The sequence below is a fragment of the Salvelinus alpinus genome, chromosome 27 (genome assembly GCF_045679555.1).
Source record: "Salvelinus alpinus chromosome 27, SLU_Salpinus.1, whole genome shotgun sequence".
NCBI classification, from domain to species: domain Eukaryota; kingdom Metazoa; phylum Chordata; class Actinopteri; order Salmoniformes; family Salmonidae; genus Salvelinus; species Salvelinus alpinus.
The window spans coordinates 35,951,245-35,978,299 of record NC_092112.1 but is presented as its reverse complement, the minus strand read 5'-3'; the positions used below and the strand labels follow the sequence as shown (position 1 = coordinate 35,978,299).

The 27,055-nt window shown below is 42.5% G+C and overlaps 1 pseudogene; it reads left to right on the top strand.

Moving 5' to 3' along the window:
- The window catches only part of LOC139555873 (SNW domain-containing protein 1-like), a 32,656-nt pseudogene extending 6,151 nt beyond the window's left edge, over positions 1-26,505 (top strand).
- The last annotated feature ends 550 nt before the right edge of the window (positions 26,506-27,055 follow it).

Here is a 27,055-nt window from a genome sequence, read left to right as displayed (position 1 = left end):
TCCAGGACTTGTATTATATTATCTCCATCCATTTATATTATCTCCATCCATTTAAAAAAAAACTGTCTGATTAGGATGAATAATATCTGACAATCCCTTTTTAATTATTTGCGCTATGCATTATAGGTTTGCGTCACAACACTGAAGTGTAAGGGGTCTCCATTTTTTAAAATGGACTGGATCTTTATATTTACCCCTTGGGTCCTGTTTCAGTAATAATTAAATCTGTCACACCCTGATCTGTTTCACCTGTCCTCGTTATTGTCTCCACCCCCTCCAGGTGTCGCTTGTTTTCCCCAGTGTATTTATCCCTGTGTTTCCTGTCTCTCTGTGCCAGTTTGTCTTGTATGTCCAAGCCTACCAGTGTCTTTTCCTGTTTTTCCTGCCTTGCCTTTTCTCCTTTTCTAGTCCTCACAGTTTTGACCCTTGCCTGTTCTGGACTCTGCCTGACCATTCTTCCTGCCCTGACCTCCAGCCTGCCTGCCACTCTGTACCTCCTGGACTCTGATCTGGTTATGACCTTTTGCCTGTCCACGACCATTCTCTTCCCTATTCCCTTTGGAATTATTAAACATCTTAAACTCCAACCATCTACCTCCTGTGTCTGCATTTGGGTCTCACCTAGTGTCATGATATAAATCAGACCACCTTGTTGAGTATCTAATAATATACCATTTTTATAGGAGTAGTCAAAACATAATAACGGTCCTCTGAGTACATCAAAAAAGGTTTGGTGTACCTCAACTGGTATGCATCCAGCCCTATCGTTATGTACTGTTAGTCTCTCTATTTCCTTTGATAATATGAACTCTTTTGACATAAATTGCTTTTGTTTTAAAGATGAGTATTGGATTGCATGGCCTCGAAAGGCACATTTAAAAGTGTCCCATACAATAAGGGGATCAGCTGTACCTATGTTATGTCTGAAAAATAAGTTATGAATTCTTCTGTCTTGGTTAAAAACAAGTTGTCATCCAATAGGCTTTGATTAAATTTGAAGCTGCCAGTTGAGGACTTGTGAGACGTCTGTTTCTCAAACTAGACACTCAATGTACTTGTTCTCTTGCTCAGTTACATTTACATTTACATTTAAGTCATTTAGCAGACGCTCTTATCCAGAGCGACTTACAAAAAGACCCAACAGAAAAAGCCAATGGAGAACGTAGAGTACTTCTTTACATTTACATTACATTTAAGTCATTTAGCAGACGCTCTTATCCAGAGCGACTTACAAATTGGTGCATTCACCTTATGATATCCAGTGGAACAACCACTTTACAATAGTGCATCTAACTCTTTTAAGGGGGGGGGGTTAGAAGGATTACTTTATCCTATCCTAGGTATTCCTTAAAGAGGTGGGGTTTCAGGTGTCTCCGGAAGGTGGTGATTGACTCCGCTGACCTGGCGTCGTGAGGGAGTTTGTTCCACCATTGGGGTGCCAGAGCAGCGAACAGTTTTGACTGGGCTGAGCGGGAACTGTACTTCCTCAGAGGTAGGGAGGCGAGCAGGCCAGAGGTGGATGAACGCAGTGCCCTTGTTTGGGTGTAGGGCCTGATCAGAGCCTGAAGGTACGGAGGTGCCGTTCCCCTCACAGCTCCGTAGGCAAGCACCATGGTCTTGTAGCGGATGCGAGCTTCAACTGGAAGCCAGTGGAGAGAGCGGAGGAGCGGGGTGACGTGAGAGAACTTGGGAAAGTTGAACACCAGACGGGCTGCGGCGTTCTGGATGAGTTGTAGGGGTTTAATGGCACAGGCAGGGAGCCCAGCCAACAGCGAGTTGCAGTAATCCAGACGGGAGATGACAAGTGCCTGGATTAGGACCTGCGCCGCTTCCTGCGTGAGGCAGGGTCGTACTCTGCGAATGTTGTAGAGCATGAACCTACAGGAACGGGTCACTGCCTTGATGTTAGTCAAGTCTATAGCCACATTTTTTTTTTTTTACTTTTAACTTTCAAGAGACCCTATAGAGGTAATGGGTCAGGGGTCATGTAGGCCAAGGTTTTTTTTTTCTGTCTGAGGTTCTTATTGTCACTGAGTGTACTGAACATGTAACAGGCATGTTTTCCTACGGGGTCTTTGAATTCCCCTAATTCTCTTTAGAGAATAGTCTTTGCACTGGAATATTTGGTGACATATGTATTGCAAGGTATTGCATACCTCATTTAGTTTCTTTGTAGTATGCAAGTGTAATTCAGCAGGGGAGAATGTAACAGGGTTGGTTATGTTTCCACTTGCCTCTAAAGAAATGTGTATTTGATGTTCAAGCATTCTTATTGGTTAGTTCAACTCTGATGACAATAAGGGGTGTTGTGATTGGCCCCGCTTGCAGATAGGGGGAGATCGCGAACGTCAGGTCTTCCCAGTATGAAAATGTGATGCGAGGGGTAGGTCACGTTCTGAATACTGTTTTCTATTTTCTATTTTACAATGTGTACAAATTTGCTGTACGTTACTGATTTTATACATGTGTGGTTATATGGTACCTGTTAGGGATTGAGGGGCTTTCTGGGATGTGCTTTGGCATATGATTGCTGTAAATAATTGTGTTAGCTTGCATACACCGATGTCATGGTCACATAAGCCACGGCAAACACAGTTGTCTTCATGCTACAGATTTTGCCATCGACAGCCATCATCACTGTTAAGTCCTGCACAACTAACGTGCTGTTTCCCATTTAATCACAGGTATTTACACATGTTATATTTTGTATTGTATTTTTGTATTTTGTTCGCCCAGTATGAAAATGTGATGCGAGGGATTTTGCCATCGACAGCCATCATCACTGTTAAGTCCTGCACAACTAACGTGCTGTTTCCCATTTAATCACAGAAATAAATTATGCTCAACTGGGACCACTGGCCGAAGTGATTTATTATTTTAAAACACAACGCATGGAGAGTACACTATACATCTACAGTTGTGCACCAGGGCCTCCCACTCCTCTTTATATTCTGGTTAGAGACAGTTTGCGCTGATCTGTGAAGGGAGTAGTACACAGCGTTGAACGAGATCTTCAGTTTCTCGCATGGAATAGCCTTCATTTCGCAGAACAAGAAAAGACTGCCAAGATTCAGAAGAAAGTTCTTTGTTTCATTTTAAGCCTGTAATCAAACCCACAAATGTTGATGCTCCAGATACTCAACTAGTCTAAAGAAGGCCAGTTTTATTGCTTCTTTAATCAGAACAACCATTTTCAGCTGTGCTAACATAATTGCAAGAGTTTTCTAATGATCAATTAGCCTTTTAAAATTATAAACTTGGATTAGCTAACACAACATGCCATTGGAACACAGGAGTGATGGTTGCTGATAATGGGCCTCTGTATGCCTATGTTGATATTCCATTAAAGTCAGCCGTTTCCAGCTACAATAGTCATTTACAACATTAACAATGTCTCCACTGTATTTCTGATCAATTTGATTTTAATGGACCAACAATTTGGTTTTCTTTCAAAAACAAGGGCATTTCTAAGTGACCCCAAACTTTTGAACGGTAGTGTATATATAGATATATTAAAAAAACATGCATATCTTAATATATTTCCACAATTAACGAATCATATGAGTAATAATGTAGGCAGTTCATATGAAGGATTGTTACCTATAACCAGAATTAGCATTTCAAAACGGACATTTTTGGTAAGTAATTATTATTTTGGCAAACAATTATTGTGATTCATCCTATATTGTCCCTAAAATCATTACCCCATAGCAACAGATGTGGGATACATACACTCCCCACACTTCACCACAAACAACCACAAGCTCAGATGTTCAACAGTTATTCCATCCCGGAGTCCAACTCAAGAGAGGACTTGATGTGCGAATGCATATAAAGTTGTAGCTGTTTGAGAAAGCATGCAAAATTGAGCAAGAATGGGGAGATTTAATTAACCAATGTCAAGTCCTAGCTGATGGAGCTCAGATACACCCCTTTCCCCTGAAACACACTCTGGTCCCTCATTTTTACAATTTTCCCAAGCATCTCTGTCAGACCTTTTGATTATTTTGTGCCACCAGGGCCTCAATAATTTGCTCTCTGATTGTCCGAGTGTGAGGGGGCGGTGCTGCTATGCTACTTGCAGTAGGCCTATAAAACAGATAAGGATTTCTCCTTAGTGTGTGGGTTGCTCAGGTGGGTGTCTAGGGTATATCAATCAATCAATCAATCAAATGTATTTATAAAGCTCTTCTTACATCACCTGATGTCACAAAGTGCTGTATAGAAACGCAGCCTAAAACCCCCAACAGCAAGCAATGCAGATGTAGAAGCACGGTGGCTAGGAAAAACTCCCTAGAAAGGCCGGAACCTAGGAAAAAACCTAGAGAGGAACCAGGCTATGAGGGGTGGCCAGTCCTCTTCTGGCTCTGCCGGGTGGAGATTATAACAGAACATGTCAAGATGTTCAAATGTTCATAGATGACCAGCAGGGTCAGATAATAATAATCACAGTGGTTGTAGAGGGTGCAACAGGTCAGTACCTCAGGAGTAAATGTCAGTTGGCTTTTCATAGCCGGTCATTCAGAGTATCTCTACCGCTCCTGCTGTCTCTAGAGAGTTGAAAACAGCAGGCCTGGGACAAGGTAGCACATCCGGTGAACAGGTCAGGGTTCCATAGCCGCAGGCAGAACAGTTGAAACTGGAGCAGCAGCACGACCAGGTGGACTGGGGACAGCAAGGAGTCATCAGGCCAGGTCGTCCTGAGGCATGGTCCTAGGGCTCGGTCCCCAGAAAGAGAGAGAGAGAGAGAGAGAGCGAGAGAGCATACTTAAATTCACACAGGACACTGGATAAGACAGGAGAAATACTCCAGATATAACAGACTGACCCTAGCCCCTCGACACATAAACTATTGCAGCATAAATACTGGAGACAGGAGGCTGAGACAGGAGGGGTCAGGAGACACTGTGGCCCTGTCCGACGATACCCCCGGACAGGGCCAAACAGGCAGGATATAACCACACTCACTTTGCCAAAGCACAGCCCCCACACCACTAGAGAGATATCTTCATCCACCAACTTACTATCCTGAGACAAGGCCGAGTATAGCCCACAAAGATCTCCCCCACGGCACGAACCCAAGAGGGGGTGCCAACCGACAGGAAGATCACGTCAGTGACTCAAGTGACACACCCCTCCTAGGGACGGCATGGAAGAGCACCAGTAAGCCAGTGACTCAGCCCCTGTAATAGGGTTTGAGGCAGAGAATCCCAGTGGAGAGAGGGGAACCTGCCAGGCCGAGCACTGGAGTAATATGATAAAAATGTTGGTTCTACTCAAGATTCTAGCAGCCGTGTTTAGCACGAACTGAACTTATTTAGTGCTTTATCCAGGTAGCATGAAAGTAGAGCATTGCAGTAGTCTAACCTAGAAGTGACAAAAGCATGGATATATTTTTCTGCATCATTTTTGGACAGAAAGTTTCAAATTTTTACAATGTTACGTAGTCCTTGAAATAGTCTTGATATGTTCGTCAAAAGAGAGATCAGGGTCCAGAGTAACGGCGAGGTCCTACACAGTTTTATTTGAGACGATTGTACAACCATTATGATTAATTGTCAGATTCAACAGAAGATCTCTTTGTTTCTTGGGACCTAAAACTAGCATCACTGTTTTGTCCGAGTTTAAAAGTAGAACATTTGCCGTCATCCACTTCCTTATGTCTGAAACACAGGCTTCCAGGGAGGGCAATTTTGGGGCTTCACCATGTTTCATCGAAATGTACAGCTGTGTGTCATCCGCATAGCAGTGAAAGTTAACATTATGTTTCCGAATTACATCACCAAGAGGTAAAATATATAGTGAAAACAATAGTGGTCCTAAAACAGAGCCTTGAGGAACACCAAAATGTACAGTTGATTTGTCAAAGGACAAACCATCTACAGAGATAAACAGATATCTTTCCGACAGATAAGATCTTAACCAGGGCAGAACTTGTCCGTGTAGACCAATTTGGGTTTCCAGTCTCTCCAATAGAATGTGGTGATCGATGATATCAAAAGCAGCACTAAGGTCTAGGAGCACGAGGACAGATGCAGAGCCTCGGTCTGACGCCATTAAATGGTCATTTACCAGTTCTATGATGGGGTCTAAAACCAGACTGAAGCATTTAATATACATTGTTTGTCTTCAGGAAGGCAGTGAGTTGCTGCGTAACAGCTTTTTCATTTTTTTTTAGAGGAATGGGAGATTCGATATAGGCCAATCGTTTTTTATATTTTCTGGGTCAAGGTTTGGCTTTTTCAAGAGAGGCTATATTACTGCCACATTAAGTGAGTTTGGTACACATCCGGTGGATAGAGAGCCGTTTATTATGTTCAACATAGGAGGGCCAAGCACAGGAAGCAGCTCTTTCAGGAGTTTAGTTGGAATAGGGTCCAACTATGCAGCTTGAAGGTATAGAGGCCATGATTATTTTCATCAATGTGTCAAGAGATATAGTATTAAAAAATAGGTTTGGGGACCGATCCATTATGATAGGATGATAAATAAACTATATGTACATCCCATTCCTGCACAAAATTGAAAGCTCTCTACAGTATGTCAGAACTCCTGCTCGCAGACACACGTGGGCTCTGGCATTTGCAACCATTTTCATTTTTCACTCACTTAACTCCTGTTTTATTTGTCCAATGTTGCATTTTTCTCCTTCCCCAACAGGTCTAGGAAGAGGAAAAACAGTGAAGCATGTACAGTGCATTCGAAAAGTATTCAGACCTCTTGACTTTTTCCAAATGTTGTTACGTTACAGCCTTATTCAAAAATGGATCAAGCCTTTCCAAAAATTATTTGAGCCTTTCCAAATCATGTCCAATCAATTGAATTGATAAATAAACTATATGTACATCCCATTCCTGCACAAAATTGAAAGCTCTCTACAGTATGTCAGAACTCCTGCTCGCAGACACACGTGGGCTCTGGCATTTGCAACCATTTTCATTTTTCACTCACTTAACTCCTGTTTTATTTGTCCAATGTTGCATTTTTCTCCTTCCCCAACAGGTCTAGGAAGAGGAAAAACAGTGAAGCATGTACAGTGCATTCGAAAAGTATTCAGACCTCTTGACTTTTTCCAAATGTTGTTACGTTACAGCCTTATTCAAAAATGGATCAAGCCTTTCCAAAAATTATTTGAGCCTTTCCAAATCATGTCCAATCAATTGAATTCCTAGACCTTTATCAATGACTCCAAACAAGTTGAAGAAACATCTCAAGGATGATCAATGGAAACAGGTTGCACCTGAGCTGAATTTAGAGTCTCATAGCAAAGGGTATGAATACTTATGTAAATAAGGTGTTTCTATTTTTTGTTTTTAACAAATTTGCAAACATTTCCAAAAACCAATTTTTCCTTTGTTATTATGTGGTATTGTATGTATTTTTCTGAGGAAATTGTTATATTTAATCCATTTTAGAATAAGGCTGGAACATAACAAAATTTGGAAAAAGTCAAGGGGTCTGAATAATTTCCGAAGGCACTGTATGTGTTAACATATACAGTACATGTATGTGGTAAAACACATTTGAATACATGATTGAGGTCATTTTCCTACATAGATATGGTATTTGAAACTTTAGAAGGATTAGTTTACATGTCTCTTGTATGTTTTTTATACAATACATGCAACATATAAGTTGGATATTACAAGAATCTTCAATGAATCGTGTAAGTGTATTTGCTGCCATGTGTATCACTTACAAGTTCCAGATAGAACACTTAAAAACTTCTTGTCAATATGGGAGCGCTGTTTTCACTTTGTAAAAAATCGTGCCCAAATTAACCTGCCTCGTACTCTATTCTAGATTGTACAATATGCATATTATCATTACTATTGGATGGAAAACACTCTCAAGTTTCTAAAACCGTTTGAATTATATCTGTGAGTAAAACAGAACTCATTTTGCAGCAAACTTCCTGACAGGAAGTGAAAAATCTGAAATCGAGGCTCTGTTCCAGGGCCTTCCTATTCATTTGCTTGAAATCTATGGATATACATGCACTTCATACGCCTTCCACTAGATGTCAACAGCCAGTGGGAGGTGGAATGGGGTGTCTAGCTTGATCTGAGGTCGAACAAGAGCTCTTGGAATGACGTGACCACTATTTCCTTTGTCTACCAAGGCGCGGGAAGGACATCAGCATTGGCTTCTGAAAAGCATTCGGTATAGACGGCTAATATCTCCGGCTTTGATTTTATTTGATACATGTGATAATATCATCGTTTTTTCAATATAGTTTTATCAGATTATTCAACGTTTATCGGGAGTTTTGGAGTTTTCCGTTCTCTGCGTTAGGTGAAGATGGACATCTTCGCGCCACTTGGCTAGCTAAGGTTGCTAATTCGACAGGAGAAGACCAAACAACGATTTATTCTGGACAAAGGACTCCTTGTACAAGATTCTGATGGAAGCTCAGCAAAAGTAAGAACCATTTATGATGTTATTTCGTATTTCTGTGGAAAATGTTTAGTCGTATTTTCCTTCCTTTTTGCGGGTGCTGTCTCGCTATAACGTAAGCTGTTTGTTATGGTAAAGTTATTTTTTTAAATCTAACACGGCGATTGCATTAAGAACTAGTGTATCTTTCATTTGCTGTCCAACATGTATTTTTTAGTAAAGTTTATGATGAGTTCTTTGATTAGATTAGGTGACTGTCCAAAATTTCTCAGGAGATTCTGGTGAATCGATGCTACATATTCACAATGTATAACCACGGTTTGCAGCTCAAAATATGCACATTTTCGAACAAAACATAAGTGTATTGTATAACCTGATGTTATAGGACTGTCATCTGATGAAGTTGGTCAAGGTTAGTGATTAATTTTATATCTTTTGCTGTTTTTTTGCGATCGCTACCTTTGCGGTGAATGAATGCGGTTGTGTGTTTGGCTATTGTGGTAAGCTAATATAATGCTATATTGTGTTTTCGCTGTAAAACACTTAAAAAATCTGAAATATTGGCTGGATTCACAAGATGTTTATCTTTCATTTGCTGTACACCATGTATTTTTCATAAATGTTTTATGATGAGTATTTAGGTATTTCACGTTGCTCGCTGTAATTATTCTTGCTGCTTCGGTGCTATTTGTGATTGTAGCTGCAATGTAAAACTATGATTTATACCTCAAATATGCACATTTTCGAACAAAACATAGATTTATTGTATAACATGTTATAAGACTGTCATCTGATGGAGTTGTTTCTTGGTTAGTGACTAATTATATCTCTATTTGGTCGGTTTTGTGATAGCTACCTATGCGGTAAATTTTTTTTGAAAATATGCGGTTGAGTCTTTTGCTATTGTGGTTAGCTAATAGAAATACATATTGTGTTTTCGCTGTAAAACATTTTAAAAATCGGAAATGATGGCTGGATTCACAAGATGTGTATCTTTCATTTGCTGTATTGGACTTGTGATTTCATGATATTTATATGCTAGTATTTACTTGTGGCGCTATGCTAGGCTATGCTAGTCAGCTTTTTTACTGATGAGGATGCTCCCGGATCAGGGATGGTGATGAAGTAGAGGTTAAGAACCTTGTTAATACATTATTATATATATTTTCCACATGGGATGTGACCCACTGTTATGTATTAATACAATACATATCTTAAAGGAGAAAGTCTGAAGGAGGGATTTCCATTCAGTGGAAGTATTAGAAAAGGCCTACACAAAGGTCAACAGTATTGAAGAGGCACTTAGGCTATTGCTATTTTGGTCTTTATTGTGTCTTCCTATTGGCGAATGGACACCTAATGAAGTTTGATCTGATGTGGAAATGCTGTGATGGATGTGAGCTGACAGGGTTTGGAGAAATAACACTGTCAGAGGATAGAGGATGAGTGACAGGGAGATGAATGAGACAAGGCAGCATTTATCTTTTGGGTCATCGATGCTCTTTCTGCCATCTTCTCAATAGCCTAATTCGGGTCATTTTGAGGCAGTTACAACAATGTAGAAAGCTAGGCCTAAAAAAAGGAGGTTCCACTTTTTCTGACTTCACCCTATATATTTTACATCTAATAGCCTATCGATAGATTTCATAAGCAAAATGGCTATTTCACCTTGGACATCCTTGGTGATCACAGATTAATGTGCTAGCTAGTCTTAAATGTTTGGTGCGAGTTGCTTTGCTGCTTTGGTGCAGGGGCGCCTCATCTGAATTGTCTTTGCTGGGCCATTAGCAGTGGAATAGCATTTTTCCCTCCCATGAGTTTATTTCAAGTAGGATAGCAGCCTACACCAAAAAATAACCCCATATTGATAACCATACTGTAGATGTAACCTTGATACAAACATACAGTCTACTACTCAATGGGGAAGGCATGGATGGCAACAACACTGTGCCCTTCGCTCCCGCTTGACAAGTTACAGAGTAGCCAAGTCATTGTAAGCCTCCGCATAAAACGCATGAAGAAGCAACACTGCAGCCATCATCAAATCAACTTGTGAAATGCTTGCTTACAAGCCCTTAACCAACAATGCTTTAAGAAGTTAAGGGGGAAAAAGTGTTGAGTAAAAAATAGATAAGTAGAAAATAGAAAATAAAAGTAAACAAATAATTAAACAGCAGCAGTAAAATAACATTTTTATATACAGGGGGTACCGGTACAGAGTCAATGGGCACCGGTTAGTCGAGGTAATTGAGGTAATATGTACATGTAGGTAGAGTTACATCAGCACTTTTAATAAAAAATAAAATATATAACTATATAACTGAAAATATACAGTGAAATACGTCTCAGACACATCCTCTGGCAGACTCATCCTCAGACTCATCCTCTGGTAGCTCAACATAAAAGAAAAAAACAGCTCAATCAAAACCATCTAATCTATAGCAGAGCGCATTCAACACAACCACTCCTTTCCACAAGCCCACTATTTTCCTTTCGACACATCCACTCCTTTCCACACACCCCTACTCTCCCATACAACATTTTCCACTAACATTTTACACATTTTACAGCCACAAAGTCAAAATTGGCTTTATCCAAGTGTATATGTATAAGATGCTCAAGTCTCCGCCCTAACAACGAGAGTCATTGTCCCAAAGGTGGGAAGGCAGGTGGCAAGCTTAGGTCCAAAATAAGCACATATTTTGGATAGATTTTGGCAATGCTGTTTGATGGCTATGACCTCCGGCGAGCCATCAAACAGGCAAAGCGTTAATACAGGACTAAGATTGAACCCTACTACGCCGGCTCTGACAGGATGGATGTGGCATGGCTTGCAAACTGTCATGGATTACAAAGAAACCCAGCCACGAGCTGCCCAGTGGCGTGAGCCTAACAGACAAGCTAAATGCTCACTTCGAGGCAAGCAACACTGAACCATGCATGAGAGTACCAGATGTTGCGGACGACTGTGTGATCTTGCTCTCTGTAGCCGATGTGTGTAAGACCCCACTCAGGGGTGTGTGCTTAGTCCCCTTCTTTACTCTCTGTTCACCCACGACTGTGTGGCCGCGCACGACTCCAACACCATCATCAAGTTTGCTGACGACACAACGGTGGTAGGACTGATCACCGACGATGATGAAGCAGTCTAGAGGGAAGTGGCCACAGAGCTGGCAGTATGGTTCAAGAACAACAACCTCTTCCTCAATGTCAACAAGACAAAGGAGCTGATCGTGGACTACAGAAAACTAATGGGCAAGCACGCCCCCATCCACATCGATGGGGCTGTACTGAAGCGGGTCAAGAGCTTCAAGTTCATGTGTGTCCACATAACTAAAGAATTAACATGGTCCATACCCACACAGTTGTGAAGAGGGCACGACTCTTTATCGTTATTCTTTATTCACTGTATATGTATTCCTTGTGTCACTATTTGTATTCTTATTTTATCTTTATCTTAAACTCTGCATTGTTGGAAAAGGACCCTTGAGTAAGCGTTTCACTGTTAGTCTACACCTGCTGTTTACGAAGCAGGTGACAAATACAATGTGATTTGAGAGTGAAACCTCTCACTTCGACCCTCTTCCTCGCCCTTTTCAGAAAAATGTCGAAGCCAACATCGCAAGACCATAGACATTGTGAAATAAACAAGAATGTCGCTTATGAGGTGAGTGTTGGGGAAAGGCCAGATTTATTTTACAGAATGTAAAACAATTCCAATCAGACGTTTAAGTGATAAAATGTCATGTTAAACCTTCTTATGGCTGCAATCCCGTTAACGGGATCGATATGACAACAGCCAGTGAAAGTGCAGGGCGCCAAATTCAAACAACAGAAATCTCATAATTAAAATTCCTCAAGCATACAAGTATTTCACACCATTTTAAAGATACACTTCTTGTTAATCCCCCCACAGTGTCCGTTTTCAAAAAGGCTTTACAGCGAAAGCACCACAAACGATTATGTTAGGTCACCGCAAAATCACAGAAAAACAGCCATTTTTCCAGCCAAAGACAGGAGTCACAAAGAGCAGAAATAGAGATAAAATGAATCACTAACCTTTGATGATCTTCATCAGATGACACTCATATGACTTGATGTTACACAATACATATATGTTTTTTACGATAAAGTTCATGTTTATATCCAAAAATCTCAATTTACATTGGCGCCATGTTCAGAAATGCCTCCAAAATATCCTGAGAAATTGCAGAGAGCCACATCAAATAACAGAAATACTCATCATAAACTTTGATGAAAGATACATGTTTTACATAGAATTAAAGATAAACTTGTTCTTAATGAAACAGCTGTGTCAGATTTCAAAAAAGCTTTACGGCAAAAGCACAATATTCAATCATCTGAGAACAGCGTTCAGCCACAAAAGGAAGCCATACAGTTACCCGCCAAATTGTGGCGTCAACAAAGGTCATATATAGCATTATAAATCTTCACTTAGCTTTGCTGATCTTCGTCGAGATGCACTCCCAGGACTCCCACTTCCACAAGAAATGTTCGTTTTGTTCGGTAATGTCCATCATTTATTTCCAAAGAGCTACTTTGTTAGCGTGTTTGGTAAACAAATCCAAAGTCACGAAGCGCGTTCACTAAAAGCAGACAAAATGTCAAAAAGTTCCGTAACAGTCAGTAGAAACATGTCAAACGATGTATTGAATCAATCTTTAGGATGTTTTTAACATAAATCTTCAATAATGTTCCAGCTGGAGAATTCCATTGTCTTCAGAAGTGCGATGGAACAGAGCTCCCTCTCATGTGAACACGCATGGTCAGACTGTTGACATCTAGTGGAAGCCGTAGGAAGTGCAAACTGACCCATATCCCACTGTGTATTCGATAGGCGATGAGTTGAAAACCTACAAACCTCAGATTTCCCACTTCCTGGTTGGATTTTTTTCTCAGGTTTTTGCCTGCCATATGAGTTCTGTTATACTCACAGACATCATTCAAACAGTTTTAGAAACTTCAGAGTGTTTTCTATCCAATACTAATAATAATATGCATATATTAGCAATTGTGACTGAGGAGCAGGCAGTTTACTCTGGGCATCTCTGGGCACCTTTTCATCCAAGCTACTCAATACTGCCCCTGCAGCCATAAGAAGTTAAGATTATGTAACGTTACTAAGGTTTTACTGCCATATTATTCCTTTGAAATCGATGTTTTGTTCGTTAGCTTATAGCTAGCTATGGCTAACTCCTGAGACGAGTCCTGGCCTAGCCCTAACGTTAGTTAGTTACTCACTTAGCTAGCAAGCTAACCTTAGCTGGTCTCCTTCACCAGTTTCTTGTTTTGGTGTTTAGCTAGGTATTGTATCAAGGTCAGGTTTATTAATACCTGTACGTTACTACTGCGAACACAAAAGCTTATGTTGTGTTTCAAAACAAGCATTTGCAGCTAGCACATGCACCGCCCACGTACGCTACTGTAACTACGTTATCCTAAGGTTAGATGGCCTTGTTTACAGTCGAGATGTCGGAAGTGGAAATCCTAGCTAATGGTGCAAGAAGAATTACAATTTTGTTTTTTGCCTGCAGCTCCCTACCGGCGCCGATTCAGTTGTCCCAGGACCAGCTGGAGTCCGAGGAGAGGGGCCGGGCACAGAGGTTCCACTCCACCGCCCTCGTCTCCTCCCGCAGAGAACCCCCTCCCTACGGCTACAGGAAGAGCTGGGTGCCCCGCTCTCTGGAAGTACTAAGCTTTACTCCATACCCAGTTTAATGGATTCAATGAAGCTGTGTTACTGTTGGTGTTGTGTTAGAAATGACGCCCTGAATGTTCAGAGAAGCGATATCATGGGATATAGCTTTTTCCTCTCAGTTTGTGTGTTGGACTCCCCTGTGTTGTAGGACAGTGGAAACGGGTACATCTACACATTGCTTCTTACTACTAGTCTCTCAGTGATAACAACCTTCCTTTTGTTGTAGGACTTTTGAGATGGCATTGCGTTCCCTGAGATCCACGTGGCCCAGTTCCCTCTGGAGATGGGAAGGAAGAAGAAACGCTCCAACGCCCTGGCTGTACAGGTGGACGGTGAGGGCAAGATCAAATACGACGCCATCGCCGGACAGGGCAAGGACAAGGTAAGAATATTAATAGATATCCAGCTGGTCTGCCTAAATCTACAATGTAGTTGTACGTACGAGACATTCTCATATGAGTCTAAAGTAAATCCATTGGTCCTTTTCATGTGGATTTATTTTACAGTATTTACATTAGTCATTTAACAGACGCTTTTATGCAGAGCGACTTACAGTATTGAGTGCATACATTTTCATTCTTTTTTCGTACTGGTCCCCCGTGGGAATCGAACCTACAACCCTGGCATTGCAAGCGTCATGCATTACCAACTGAGCCACACGGGACCATGACGCTGGGGACGAAATTGCCTATGAATCGCTGTGCCCACATGCTTATTTTATAGAGCAGTGGTCTCCAGACTCTTTCCTGTGCTGTGACCCACCATAGTTAAGTTTTTGTTATTGTCATCTAGTTACCAAGTAAACAAAGCTGTTTCTTGCCACGATCCTGTATTAAACAGAGAGCCATCATTTGAATAACTACTGTCACGGAGGACCTGTGTACAGTTCAGTTTCTATATATTCAGCTGTCTCCTCTGTTCTCCCTGTGCAGGTGATTTTCAGTAAGTACTCAGACCTGCTTCCTAAGGAAGTGCTGAGCGACTATGCCCCAGAGTTGCAGAAGCCTGACGAGGAGGCTGTCAAAGAGCTGACGGAGAAGACCCGCGATGCTCTGATGAAGCAGGTCTCTCAGAAGATAGCTGCAGCTATGCCTGTGAGGGCAGCTGACAAACGGGCCCCGGCACAGTACATCAGGTACGGTTTTTGAATGTGATGGATGATGCCAACTGTTGTTTATGAGTTTCTCCCTTTTCAAAATGGAAGATAATATAGGGTGTTCACCCATAAAATGCTTAATTCATTCAAGCTTTATACAAATATGTCCATTCAATAGAACATTTTGTTAGAAAAACAATAGTCCAAACCCCATGTCTCTACATTATATGGTTCCAAAAGTTACCAACGATTTACTCTTTGAATTTAGCAGGTTTAGAGTGAATGGAATGTCATCACGTGCATGATCAAAAAGTGGTCAATGCTCAATAGAACTCTGGCACTGCTCCGCAGCAGAACAGCACTAACGTCAACTGAAAAGCTAACTAGTGACTGCCGGTTCGTGAGTTAAAATATGGGCTTTTTCTAAATGAAATCCGCTGAATACAATACTAAATATATATTTACACTACATGACCAAAAGTATGTGGACATGTGCTCGTCGAACGTCGCATTCCAAAATCATCGGCATTAATATGGAGTTGGTCCCCCTTTTTCTGCTATAACAGCTTCCTCTCATCTGGGAAGGCTTTCCACTAGATGTTGGAACATTGCTGCAGGGACAACTCCACAAGAGTATTAGTGAGGTCAGGCACTGATGTTGGTGATTAGGCCTGGCTCACAGTTGGCGTTCCAATTCATCCCAAAGGTGTTCGATGGGGTTGAGGTCAGGGCTCTGTGCAGGCCAGTCAAGTTCTTCCACACCGATCTCGACAAACCATTTCTGTATGGATTTCTCTTTGTGCATGGGGGCATTGTTATGCTGAAACAGGAAAGGGACTTCCCCAAACTGTTGCCACAAAGTTGGAAGCACAGAATGGTCTAGATTGTCATTGTATGCTGTAGCGTTAAGATTTCCCTTCACTGGAACTAAGGTGCCTAGCCTGAACCATGAAAAACAGCCCCAGACCATTATTCCTCCTCCACCAAACTTTCCTGGCATCCGCCAAACCCAGATTAGTCCGTTGCACTGCCAGATGGTGAAGCGTGATTCATCACTCCATAGAACGTGTTTCCACTGCTCCAGAGTCCAATGGCGGCGAGCTTCACACCACTCCAGCCGATGCTAGGCATTGAGCAGGCTTGTGTACTACGGCTGCTCGGCCATGGAAATCCATTTCATGAAGCTCCCGACGAACAGTACTTGTGGTGACGTTGCTTCCAGAGGCAGTTTGGAACTCGGTAGTGAGTGTTGCAACCAAGGACAGAGGATTTTTACGCGCTTTAGCACTCGGCAGTCCCGTTCTGTGAACTTGTGTGGCTTACGACTTTGTGGCTGAGCCGTTGTTGCTCCTAGAAGTTTCCACTTCACAATAACAGTACTTACATTTGACCGGGGAAGCTCTAGCAAGGCAGAAATTTGACGAACTGACATGTTGGAAAGGTGGCATACTATGACGGTGCCACGTTGAAAGTCTGAGTTCTTTATTAAGGCCATTTTACTGCTAATGTTTGTATATGGAGATTGCATGGCTGTGTGCTTGATTTTATACACCTACACCTTTATTTGAAGCTACTCATTCAAGGGTTTTTCTTTATTTTTACTATTTTCTACATTTTAAGCAGTTTAAGTCCAGTGAATAACCTGAAATGGTACAAAGGTAAGCGGTAAACTGCCAGGGGTTTAAAAAAAAGTTTAGGTTACCGAAAACTGAAAGATTATGTAGATTCCAGAGATGTGAAAAGGGGTCTTTTTCAGGAAACAAGTAATGGGTTAACAACTTACCGCTGTTCTGCAGCAATGGAAGTAAATTAAGCCTTGAAAGTTGATGCTAACAGTTCCTACGACTGTCCCAACTTTTGTTGATTACTTACAAACCCTCTGTCTGTATAAAAGCAGTGTTGGAACAGACTGTGTTACTACACCCTCTTAAGCATTATTTGGACAGTATTGTACTGCAGGAAGTAGTATATTGCTATCATAATGGCGAGGGGAAAAAGCAATTAACAGAGGAAGACAGACCATTATAACCCTTAAAAGTGTAGGTCTTTCCTTTAGAGAAATTGCCAAGGTGTCAGTGAGTACAGTTTCCTACACCATCAAAAGGCAGACCCAAAGCCACAACAGAATCGGAAGACAAGATTCTGAGAGTCAACAGCTTGCGTGATAGGTGGCTCACAGGACAACCGCTTCAAGCACAGCTTAACACTGGTCAACTTAAGCAAGTCTGTTTCAACTGTGAAGAGAAGACTTCGAGCTGTAGGTTTGAGAGGTCGAGTGGCAGTAAGAAAGCCATTGCTAAGATGGCAAAATAAGAAAGAGACTTGCCTGGGCCATGAAGCACCGCCAGCGGACAACTGAAGACCTAAAGGAGGTCTTTTGGACTGATGAATCAAAATGTGAAATCTTCAGTTCATCGTGCAGGGTTTTTGTACGCCGTCAAGTAGGCGAAAGATGGTTCCTCAGTGTGTGACAGCAACTGTCAAACATGGAGGAGGAAGCGTGATGGTCTGGTGCACTTTTGCTGGATCCAGAGTTGGCGACTTGCACAGAGTGAGTGGCACACTGAACCAAAACGGCTATCACAGCATTTTGCATGGGTTCATCGTACAGCAAGATAATGACCCAAAACATACCTCCAGGCTATGTCAGAACTACTTTAGAAGAAAAGAACAAGACGGTAGGCTTCAAATCATGGAATGGCCAGCCTTAAACCCCATGGAGCTGGTTTGAGATGAACTGGGCAGAAGGGTGAACGCAAAGCAACCTACAAGTGCAACACATTTGTGGGAACTTCTGCAACAGTGTTGGGAAGAACTTTCCCAACAATATTTGATTTCCATTGTAGAAAGAATGCCACAAGTGTGTTTGGCTGTTATGTCTGCAAAAGGTTATGTTAAACAAAATCATTCCATGGTTTATTCTTTTTTGTCTCCAGTTGTTTATTTGTTCTATGCTTTAATTGCAGAGTACATTAAGACATTAAACTGTGAATTTCAATAACAACTGGAAAAATGGTGGCGTTCTAAAACTTGTGATCCGTAGTGTGTGTGTGTGTGTGTGTGTGTGTGTACAAAGACAAAAGACTGAATTTTAGTATCCACCCTCTGCGAAGACAATCTGTTCCGGTTTTCATTGAGTATTTCTCAGTCGTTCTCTTTAAATCGCCATAGAAATGTAGATTGATCGTGGTTGTAGGCAATGAAAGCCAAGGAGGTGACAATGATCAAGGTATCAAGTAGATTTTGATTGGTCCAACCAGCGGAAACGCCTCCAAATGGTACCACCTCACAACACCATATATGGAAGAGACGCAACCAGGAGCGGCGCAGTCTAAACTAGCAACGGTCGCAGCAAATGAACGTTCTTATTTCATCAACACTGTCAAGTACGTTAAGGTTATAATATTGTATAGAACAATCTAAAGATGAATTTGATGTCATTTTAAAATGACAATGTTTTGACATCAGTTTCGTAGCACCCTCTTGAATTGCCCCGTTTTTCTCTACATTGTACAGCAGTGAGTGAATGCCCTAGATAATAAGACTAGGCTATATAAATCCTGTCATCATGGGCGGTATAGAAAGCATCAGGAGCACTAGGGCATACTTAGAAAATACATCCTCCACACACTGTGCTGTAATGTATGCATGCATTTCCCCAGGTACACTCTGTCCCAGCAGGGCGTGGCCTTCAACTCGAGGGCCAAACAAAGGGCCATCCGTATGGTGGAGATGCAGAAAAACCCCATGGAGCCCCCACGCGACAAGTAAGTACATTCCCACCAGCGTCGCTGACTAAACTCATAACTGAATAAACTTTAAAACGTATGTGCTTGTCACTTTCTATTTCACTATCTTGCTATAGACCGGTTAGCTGACAGCGTCACGGAAACGATGCGCACGCTTCAATGGGGCAGAAGGCAGTGTGTTATGTGATTCTGGATGGCCAGATAGCTAGCAACAATGACAAGAAGCTGCCATGTGGGGATCATAGGTGGCTCATTTCAGCTAGTTTTATCTTGTACTTGATACCATGTCTTGTTTTGACTGACAATTCGCTGGCTAGCTAACAAGCAACTGTAACAATGTATTTGAGAGACGACACGTGGTCATTGTGCAAATGTATTTGTTTTTGTGAATAAACATTGAAGACAAAACATAGCTTACATGTTGTCAACCGTCTAAGCCAACCTCGTCTGTTTTGTCCTATAGTTGTGCACTCGTCGGTTTTGTTGCTAAACAGCCAACCTGCTGTGCTAGGATAACTTGAGTCATGCACATCCCCTAAATAAAGCTAGAAGCACACTCGCTTATTTTGTCATCTAGGATGTGATGTGTCAAGGTTGCTATTCCAGGATCAATAAGAAGATTCCTGGTGGACCTCCCTCCCCTCCTGCACCTGTCAGGCACTCACCAAGCAGAAAGGTACCTTTTGGGGTTCAGACAGACTTAACTGATCTCAAGATTTGAAGTTGCCAATAGTGTTTTTATGACTTTAATAATGTGTAAAAGGATCCGCTCAACTCAACACCTTTTCCTTGTGTCAAAATGAAATGTACTTTCTTCTCTAGCTGTGCAAATGTTGAGCGAAAGATGTGATGCGTTTTCTCTCTCTGTCCTACCAGATGACAGTCAAGGAAGATTCCTCCCTGCATCTCAAACTGGAAGAATGCAAGGGTATACCAACTCTGCTCTCTCCCTCTGGAGACACTGACTCAATGGGAGGTTGTGTTTGTTTGAGGTCAGGATTGCTGACATTGTAAGTACACTCCTGTGTTCTATGACTAGTGGTTTTTATGACTGCCTAAAGCAAAGTTGTGTAATGCACTATATTTTTATTATAAGGCATTATACAGCTGGTTGGTCTAATCCTGAATGCTGATTGGTTAAAAGCGCATTCCAGCCTGTGTCTATTCCACAAATTACCACTGGCTAAATCCTATGAAGTTAAAATGCCTATTTACTCTGTTCCATCTGACTGATCAATCCACTGTCTCATCAGCCCACCAGGCACTTCATTAACTTAACAGTTTCGGGGGATGAGACAGACAGGCAGCGTTTCTCAGCCAATCGAAATTATGAATCAGCTGCCATCATTTTATGGATATATTTTTTTTTTAAATGTATTTTTTTTTAATTCAAAAAAAGTGAAACGAAGTGCAGCTAGTTTGAAGTCTTTCCAGCTCAGTTTGAAGTGATTGTGTTAGCTGTGTTGTTGGCTAGGACACTGAACAACAGTGTCCTGATGAGTGAGCACATTTTCTGTGCCAGGCGAAATAGCGCCTCATTAGCTCATTGTTATGGATGTATCCAAATAAATGTCACTAGAAAACAGCTTATGCAAACGCGGTGACTTTGCTGTTATTCTGGCTGCACTTTTTGACGTGACTAAGTTAGCTGTAGTTGGTTAGCTAGCAAGCAAGGGATAAGAACGTTGCCAAGCCAGTATGGCAATGGAACATTTAGAACGAACGACTGGGTCGCATCTCTAGCAACCGAACCGATAGAACGAACAACCAGCCGGCATTGGTAGCAACCCTAGATTTGTGTCGGGACTATATCTTGAGGAAGGATGAAATGGTATGAAAAATTTAAATATGTCTGTCATTATTTGAATATGTTGGTAACCTGTTGTTTAAAAGTGACAATGCCCTCGACGCCAGTGTTTGGAGGATATCTTGGCACGGTTCGCCGGCCCGAGATAAAGCCTAACAAGACCTGTGCCAGTATATCCTCCAAACACCTGCTTCTCTGGCATTACCACTTAATTATGTGTGAGTGTGTGTTTCGTAGAAAGTATTGCCAAAGTTGAGTCCTATGTTCTGGGTTTGTCTTCTAGAGTTACACCACCCCTCTGGACAAGCATCTGGCAGCTGACGGTAGAGGACTGCAGACCGTTCACATCAATGAGAGCTTTGCCAAACTGGCCGAGGCGCTCTACATTGCTGACAGAAAGGTACACTGTTTGTGGTTTTGAGAACCGATGTGTGTCCTGTGATTAGCGACTTCTTCTCCGAGCCTCTCTGAAATATATATATATATTTTTTGGGGTGAATGGTCATCTCTTTGTGTCAATTTCAAAGCCGACTACTTTTCTGTATGATATTGCCTCGAGCCTTTAGAATGATTCTCTCATCCTAAAATTAAGATTCTGTGTTTTCTTTCTCTTCGTTGTGCTGTGTCTAAGCCGATATGCCTCCAAGCCACATATATGATTGTAGCCTAAAGTTTATAATGTGATGTTGATTTAAATGAATGTAAACTAACTCTGTGTCTACTGCATCCAGGCCAGAGAGGCTGTGGAGAAGAAGATGGCCCAGAAAGAGAAGGAGGAAAAGCTCAGAGAGCTGGCTCAGATGGCGCGAGAACGCAGGGCAGGGATCAAAGGTCACAGAGGGGACAAAGGTCAGTCCACAACCTCTTCCTGCTTGACCCTAACCACAGATCTAGGATCAGGTCACCTGTTTGTGATGTCATGTTTTCCTGTACAAGGACTGCCCGTGTAAAGTGTTGTAAAGTTGTGTGGGTGGTCTGTGACAAATCAATCAATATATTTGAAATGAAATATACTGACGGTGTTTAACCAAATGCGGCATTGAGGAACACAAACCCCTAGACCTTTCTCAGAATCTTGTCCAAGTAGCTCTGTGCATGCAGAGAGCAGACTACTCAGCTGTCAGTCCTGATTATGTGTGAGTGAGCCGCTCGGTAACACCCTTGCTCCTTCTCTCTCGCACGCTCTCACCCTCCATACCTCCCCTCTTTCTGTCGTCACTCTGTAACTCTCTCTCCCCTCTCTCCATCCTCTATCCTCTTTCTTCTACGCCACCTCTCCCTCCCGCTCTCCCTCCTGTGGCAGGTGGCGAGGACGGTGAGGCCAGAGAGCGTGACGAGATCCGCCATGACAGGAGGAAAGAGAGACAGCACAACAGGAACATCTCCCGAGCCGCCCCCGATAAGAGGTACATACATCCACACACACACACCCTGCTGAATCATTCATGGTTCATCAGGAACGCTGAAGGAACGCAGCTGGCCACAGCAGCACCCAGCCCAGACCTCCTGACCGTCCTGTCTGCTACAGCTGCAGTGCTTCAGAGAGCAAGAGGGAGACAGGCCGAGAGGGAGACAGGCCGAGAGGGAGACAGGCCGAGAGGGAGACAGGCCGAGAGGGAGACAGGCCGAGAGGGAGACAGGCCGAGAGGGAGACAGGCCGAGAGGGAGACAGGCCGAGAGGGAGACAGGCCGAGAGGGAGACAGGTCGCTTCTGCAGCTTCTGCTGGATGTGATTATCTGCAGATATGTTGGGATTGTGATAATGTTAGCAGACAGTGATGTGCCATGTGAGCGGTTTGGTGCAGCAACTCATTTCACACACAAAGCTACAGAGGTGGGGTGCTCTACTAAAAACCAAGCTCTCCCGTATCCATATGTTGTCTCTCTCTCTCTCGCCTTCTTCCTTAACTAACCGTCTGGTTTGATTTATTCCCATCGTCAGGTCGAAGCTGCAGAGAGACCAGGACAGGGACGTCAGTGAGCTCATTGCTCAACCCTAGAGCATCCAGTGAGGCTCAGTACGACCAGAGACTATTCAACCAGACCAAGGTGACACACACACACACACCTGCTGTGCTGTCAGAGGTTCTCCTGTAGTGGTGTTTCTACTAGAGTGACTTAAGATCTCACATGTTACACTGGCTGACGTTCTTTGTTTAACCACTGCCCCCCCCCCCTAAAGGGTATGGACAGCGGTTTTGCAGGCGGGGAGGATGAGATGTACAATGTGTACGACCAGCCGTTCAGGAGTGGCAGAGACATGGCCCAGAACATCTACCGGCCCACCAGGAGCTCTGACAAGGACATGTATGGAGACGACCTGGACACCAGGTACCACCTCCGTCTGTTAAATTACCCTGCTGACTACAGCTTATACCAGGGCTCTCCATCCCTGCTCCTGGAGAGCTACCCACCTGTAGGTTCTAACTAACCTGCTTCTGCCTATCAACCGGTTCGTTATTAGAATCAAGTGTGCTAGATCAGGGTTGGAGTGAACCTATAGGAGAGGTTGTTCTCCAGGAACAGGGTTGGAGAGACCTGGCTTATACTATATCCATATGCAGTATATTACTGTATGTTGATGACTTGGTCACTCGCGTGCAGAGCAACAGGTATCATAGGCCGTCTGTTTCCCTGGCGCTGCTGCCTCTCTGGGGAGAGATATATGGAGCGATGCAGTCGACTGCTGAGAAATGCAATGTTTAAGCCTAATTTTGATACCCTGCGTATGCAATGCAAGGATGCTGCAGTCTGTTGTGTAAGGGCTGTAGTGATATTGCACCTCAGCGGATCATGCAGGCGTCTACAGTATAGTGCGTATACCAGAGCAGAGAAGCTTGCTTCATCTGTAGTATCCCTCTAAGGTCCATTATGTCTACTGAAATACACTCTCAGTTCGTTCGGATTCTTTATTGGGTTTTCTACAGATAACCCGGTCACTAACAGGGACTGGTGCTGGAATGCGATACTAGCTATAGCCTTCTAAACACTACAGAACAGTATTTATTATCTGACAGATTGCCGTCACTGATACATTCTACCTGTTTCGATCACATTTCTAATGGGGAAAATGATACACAGAGAAAGTTCAATGGACAGCATTCCAAACGGTACACATCAATGCATACAGGTAATTGCCAAAATAAAGGAAACACCAATATGGTGTCTTAACCCCCTAGTGTCAATGTCCCCGTGGAAATCTAATTATATTAAGCTAGAATATCTACCTAGATATCACATTTTTGCATGGGCTGCGTCTCAAACCTCTGCATCTGCCGATGTCGCCCTTCTGCGTCTGCGTGAAAGGCAGCAGAGCTAGAGCAGTGTTTGTCAAACCATGAGACAACCCCGGAAATCGGTCTTCTCACTAAATTCTCTGTAGCGTCCCAACAGTTTGGCCAACAAACTAGTATGAACCCCCTATGGAGAGATGAGAGTCTCACGAACACGATGGCATTGGTTCTACTCTAGGACGCCAACAAGCCTCACAAGACTATTCTGAAGGTAGCCGGGTACCAGTTGAAAAACTGAGTTTAGTGCCTAAAATAAAGAATGAAACCCCCTATGCTCCTTTTTGAGACCTCTCTTTCAAAGTCACCGAGATCTCCTCCTCTAAACATGGTATCCAAAATAATGGGCAACTAGGACTTTTTATTCATGACCCATAGAGATGGACAGAGGACTCAACTTGGATCTAACCCATTTTAGCATGGACATTTCCATTGAGGGCTTCCACCATTTTTTAAGTAGTCATCGGTGGGGATTCCTATGGGTTGGGAACCAACAGCCAATGATCAGAGCATTGTCTTCTTCCAATTGGGTCCAATGGTTTGTAAATGGCTTTAACATCGCCATCTAGTGGCCACAATAAATGAATGACGCAATATTTGGTTCAGGATTCAGGCACTGCAGGTTGTGGATCACCAACATAAGCTTTATACTTTTTTCACAAAATAAGAAAATGTACTACTTTAAAATTGAGGGCGCTGCCCATGCTGTCACAGATGCCATAGTGGTACGGATACAATGATGAGATGAGGCCTCTTTCCATCTCTATGACATTGATGGGGTGATAATTGCACCTGCTTTCAATATACTTTGTATCCCTTATTACTAAAGTGGGTCCTTTATCAAATCACATTTTGTTTGTCACATGTGCCGAATACAACAGGTGTAGGTAAACCTTACAGTGAAATGCTTACTTACAAGCCCTTAACCAACAATGCAGTTTTTAAAAAGTCCTTAACAAACTAAAGGATGATATAAAATGACAATAATAAGGATATATAGAAGGAGTACCGGGTCAATGTGCAGGGGTACGGGTTAATTGAGGTAATATACATCAGTTGAGGCTGCTGAGGGGAGGCAGGCTCATAATATTGTCTGGAATGGAGTACACGGAATGGCATGTGTTTGATGGATTTGACACCACTCCACCTATTACCACGAGCCCATCCTCCCCAATTAAGGTGCCACCAACCTCCGGTGATGGACATATAGGTAGGGGTAGAGTGACTATGCATAAATAATAAAAAGAGAGTTGTGTGGTTAGGGTCCAGTGAGTGTACATCTAGCCTGTGCAAGAGAGTCGGTGCAAAAAATGATAAATACAAATCAAATTAGAGGGTTGACGCAAATAGTCCAGGTAGCCATTTGATGAACTGTTCAGCAGTCCGATGGCTTGGGGGGTAGAAGCTAATTTATTTATCTAGTTAGCTGTATATTTACATATACCTGTATAAATAAACCATTCAAGAAAATATTCCCTGCATTATACTTTCTATGGGTCATAACTACAAGGATACCAAAACACAAATATATATTATTATTTTTTCAGCATTTTGTCTACTGTTTCAGAAACAATAAAACATATCCTAACTCTCTCCTTCCCCTCTCCCAGGTTTGTTCCTGACCGTGAGTTCTCTGGTACGGACCATGGTCCTCGTCGTGACGGCCCCGTCCAGTTTGAGGAGGATCCCTTCGGTCTGGACACGTTTTTGGAGGAGGCTAAGCAGCACGGGGGCTCCAAGAGCCCCTCCACCAGCAGAGGCTCCAAGGACTATGACCATGACAAGAAACACAGGAAGGAGTGATTGGAACAAGACCGAGACCCTCGGTCTGATGGGAAGGGAGGATAGCGTTCAGTATGCAATGTTTCAAAACGTTGAGAAGTCACTGTATGTGTTTTTTTCACCTGAACGTAGGCGTCGCCTGAATGTGTCCAATAAGAATGGGCCTTTTTTGTTTTAGTTTTGAAGCTGTTTTCTCCTTTCTGTACCTACTGAATGTAACCCTGGGTTTTTGGGAGGATGAGGGGGGGAGAGTTGGGTCAGAACCCTGACTGGAACTATAGACATTCTGTTTGTGTGTGTTGTATGGCTGAACCCCCCCAGGAGCTAGCAGGGATTATTTGTTGATAATGACCTTTTTCTTTACAGCATCCCTTTATCTTTACGTACAGCACCATCCTGCCTGTAACGTGAGTTTAAGTAAAGCCCCCTAGTTTTGTAAGGAATATTATTATGCCTTTTTGATATATGGTCTTTGATCTAGCAGCATTCCTGTGATTGAATTCCCCTTTCAGGTCTTACGTGATCTACTCTATGGCATCTTGACAATAACTATACAACCTCTGTTACTGGTGGGATACAATGTAAAGCTACTCTAATTTATTGTACTGTACTAACACTGAATATATTTCATATAATGGAATAAACGTGTCTCTGTATTTACCCCAGAGAAGTCTGTGCTAGTAAAAAATGTTATAAACCTTTGTGATCAGATTTTACAGTGCTATGGTGTCATACAAAATGCACTAACAGAATGCAATCGTCGAGGTTCTTCAACAACAACCAGAAGAGAAACGACTGCAACTGGGAGGGACTACCTGACTCATCCAATAAGTATCTGTTCTGTTTCTGAACATTTTCTATTGCATGCCGTAATGAACATGACCCAGATGCATTCTCCTCGGTCAATGAATGCAGACCCTCTGTTAGGTCTATTCTTGTTGTAATCGTTTTATTTAGAGTGCCACAGTTTCCCCTGATTCTTATTTTTATCACATCTTGAATAATGCCTCACATTTACATAAGATGAAAGACCCGAAGTGGTGGAGGACTCATCAATTCCCAAGCGTTACCAACGGAAATATGAGGCACATCCCAAATGGCACCCTATTACCTACACCAGGGTATCCCAAAGTCGGTCCTGCACCACCGTGTTGTTACAACAAAACGTGCACCCCTTGGGGTCCACAGGACTGAGTTTGGGAAACACTGCCCTAC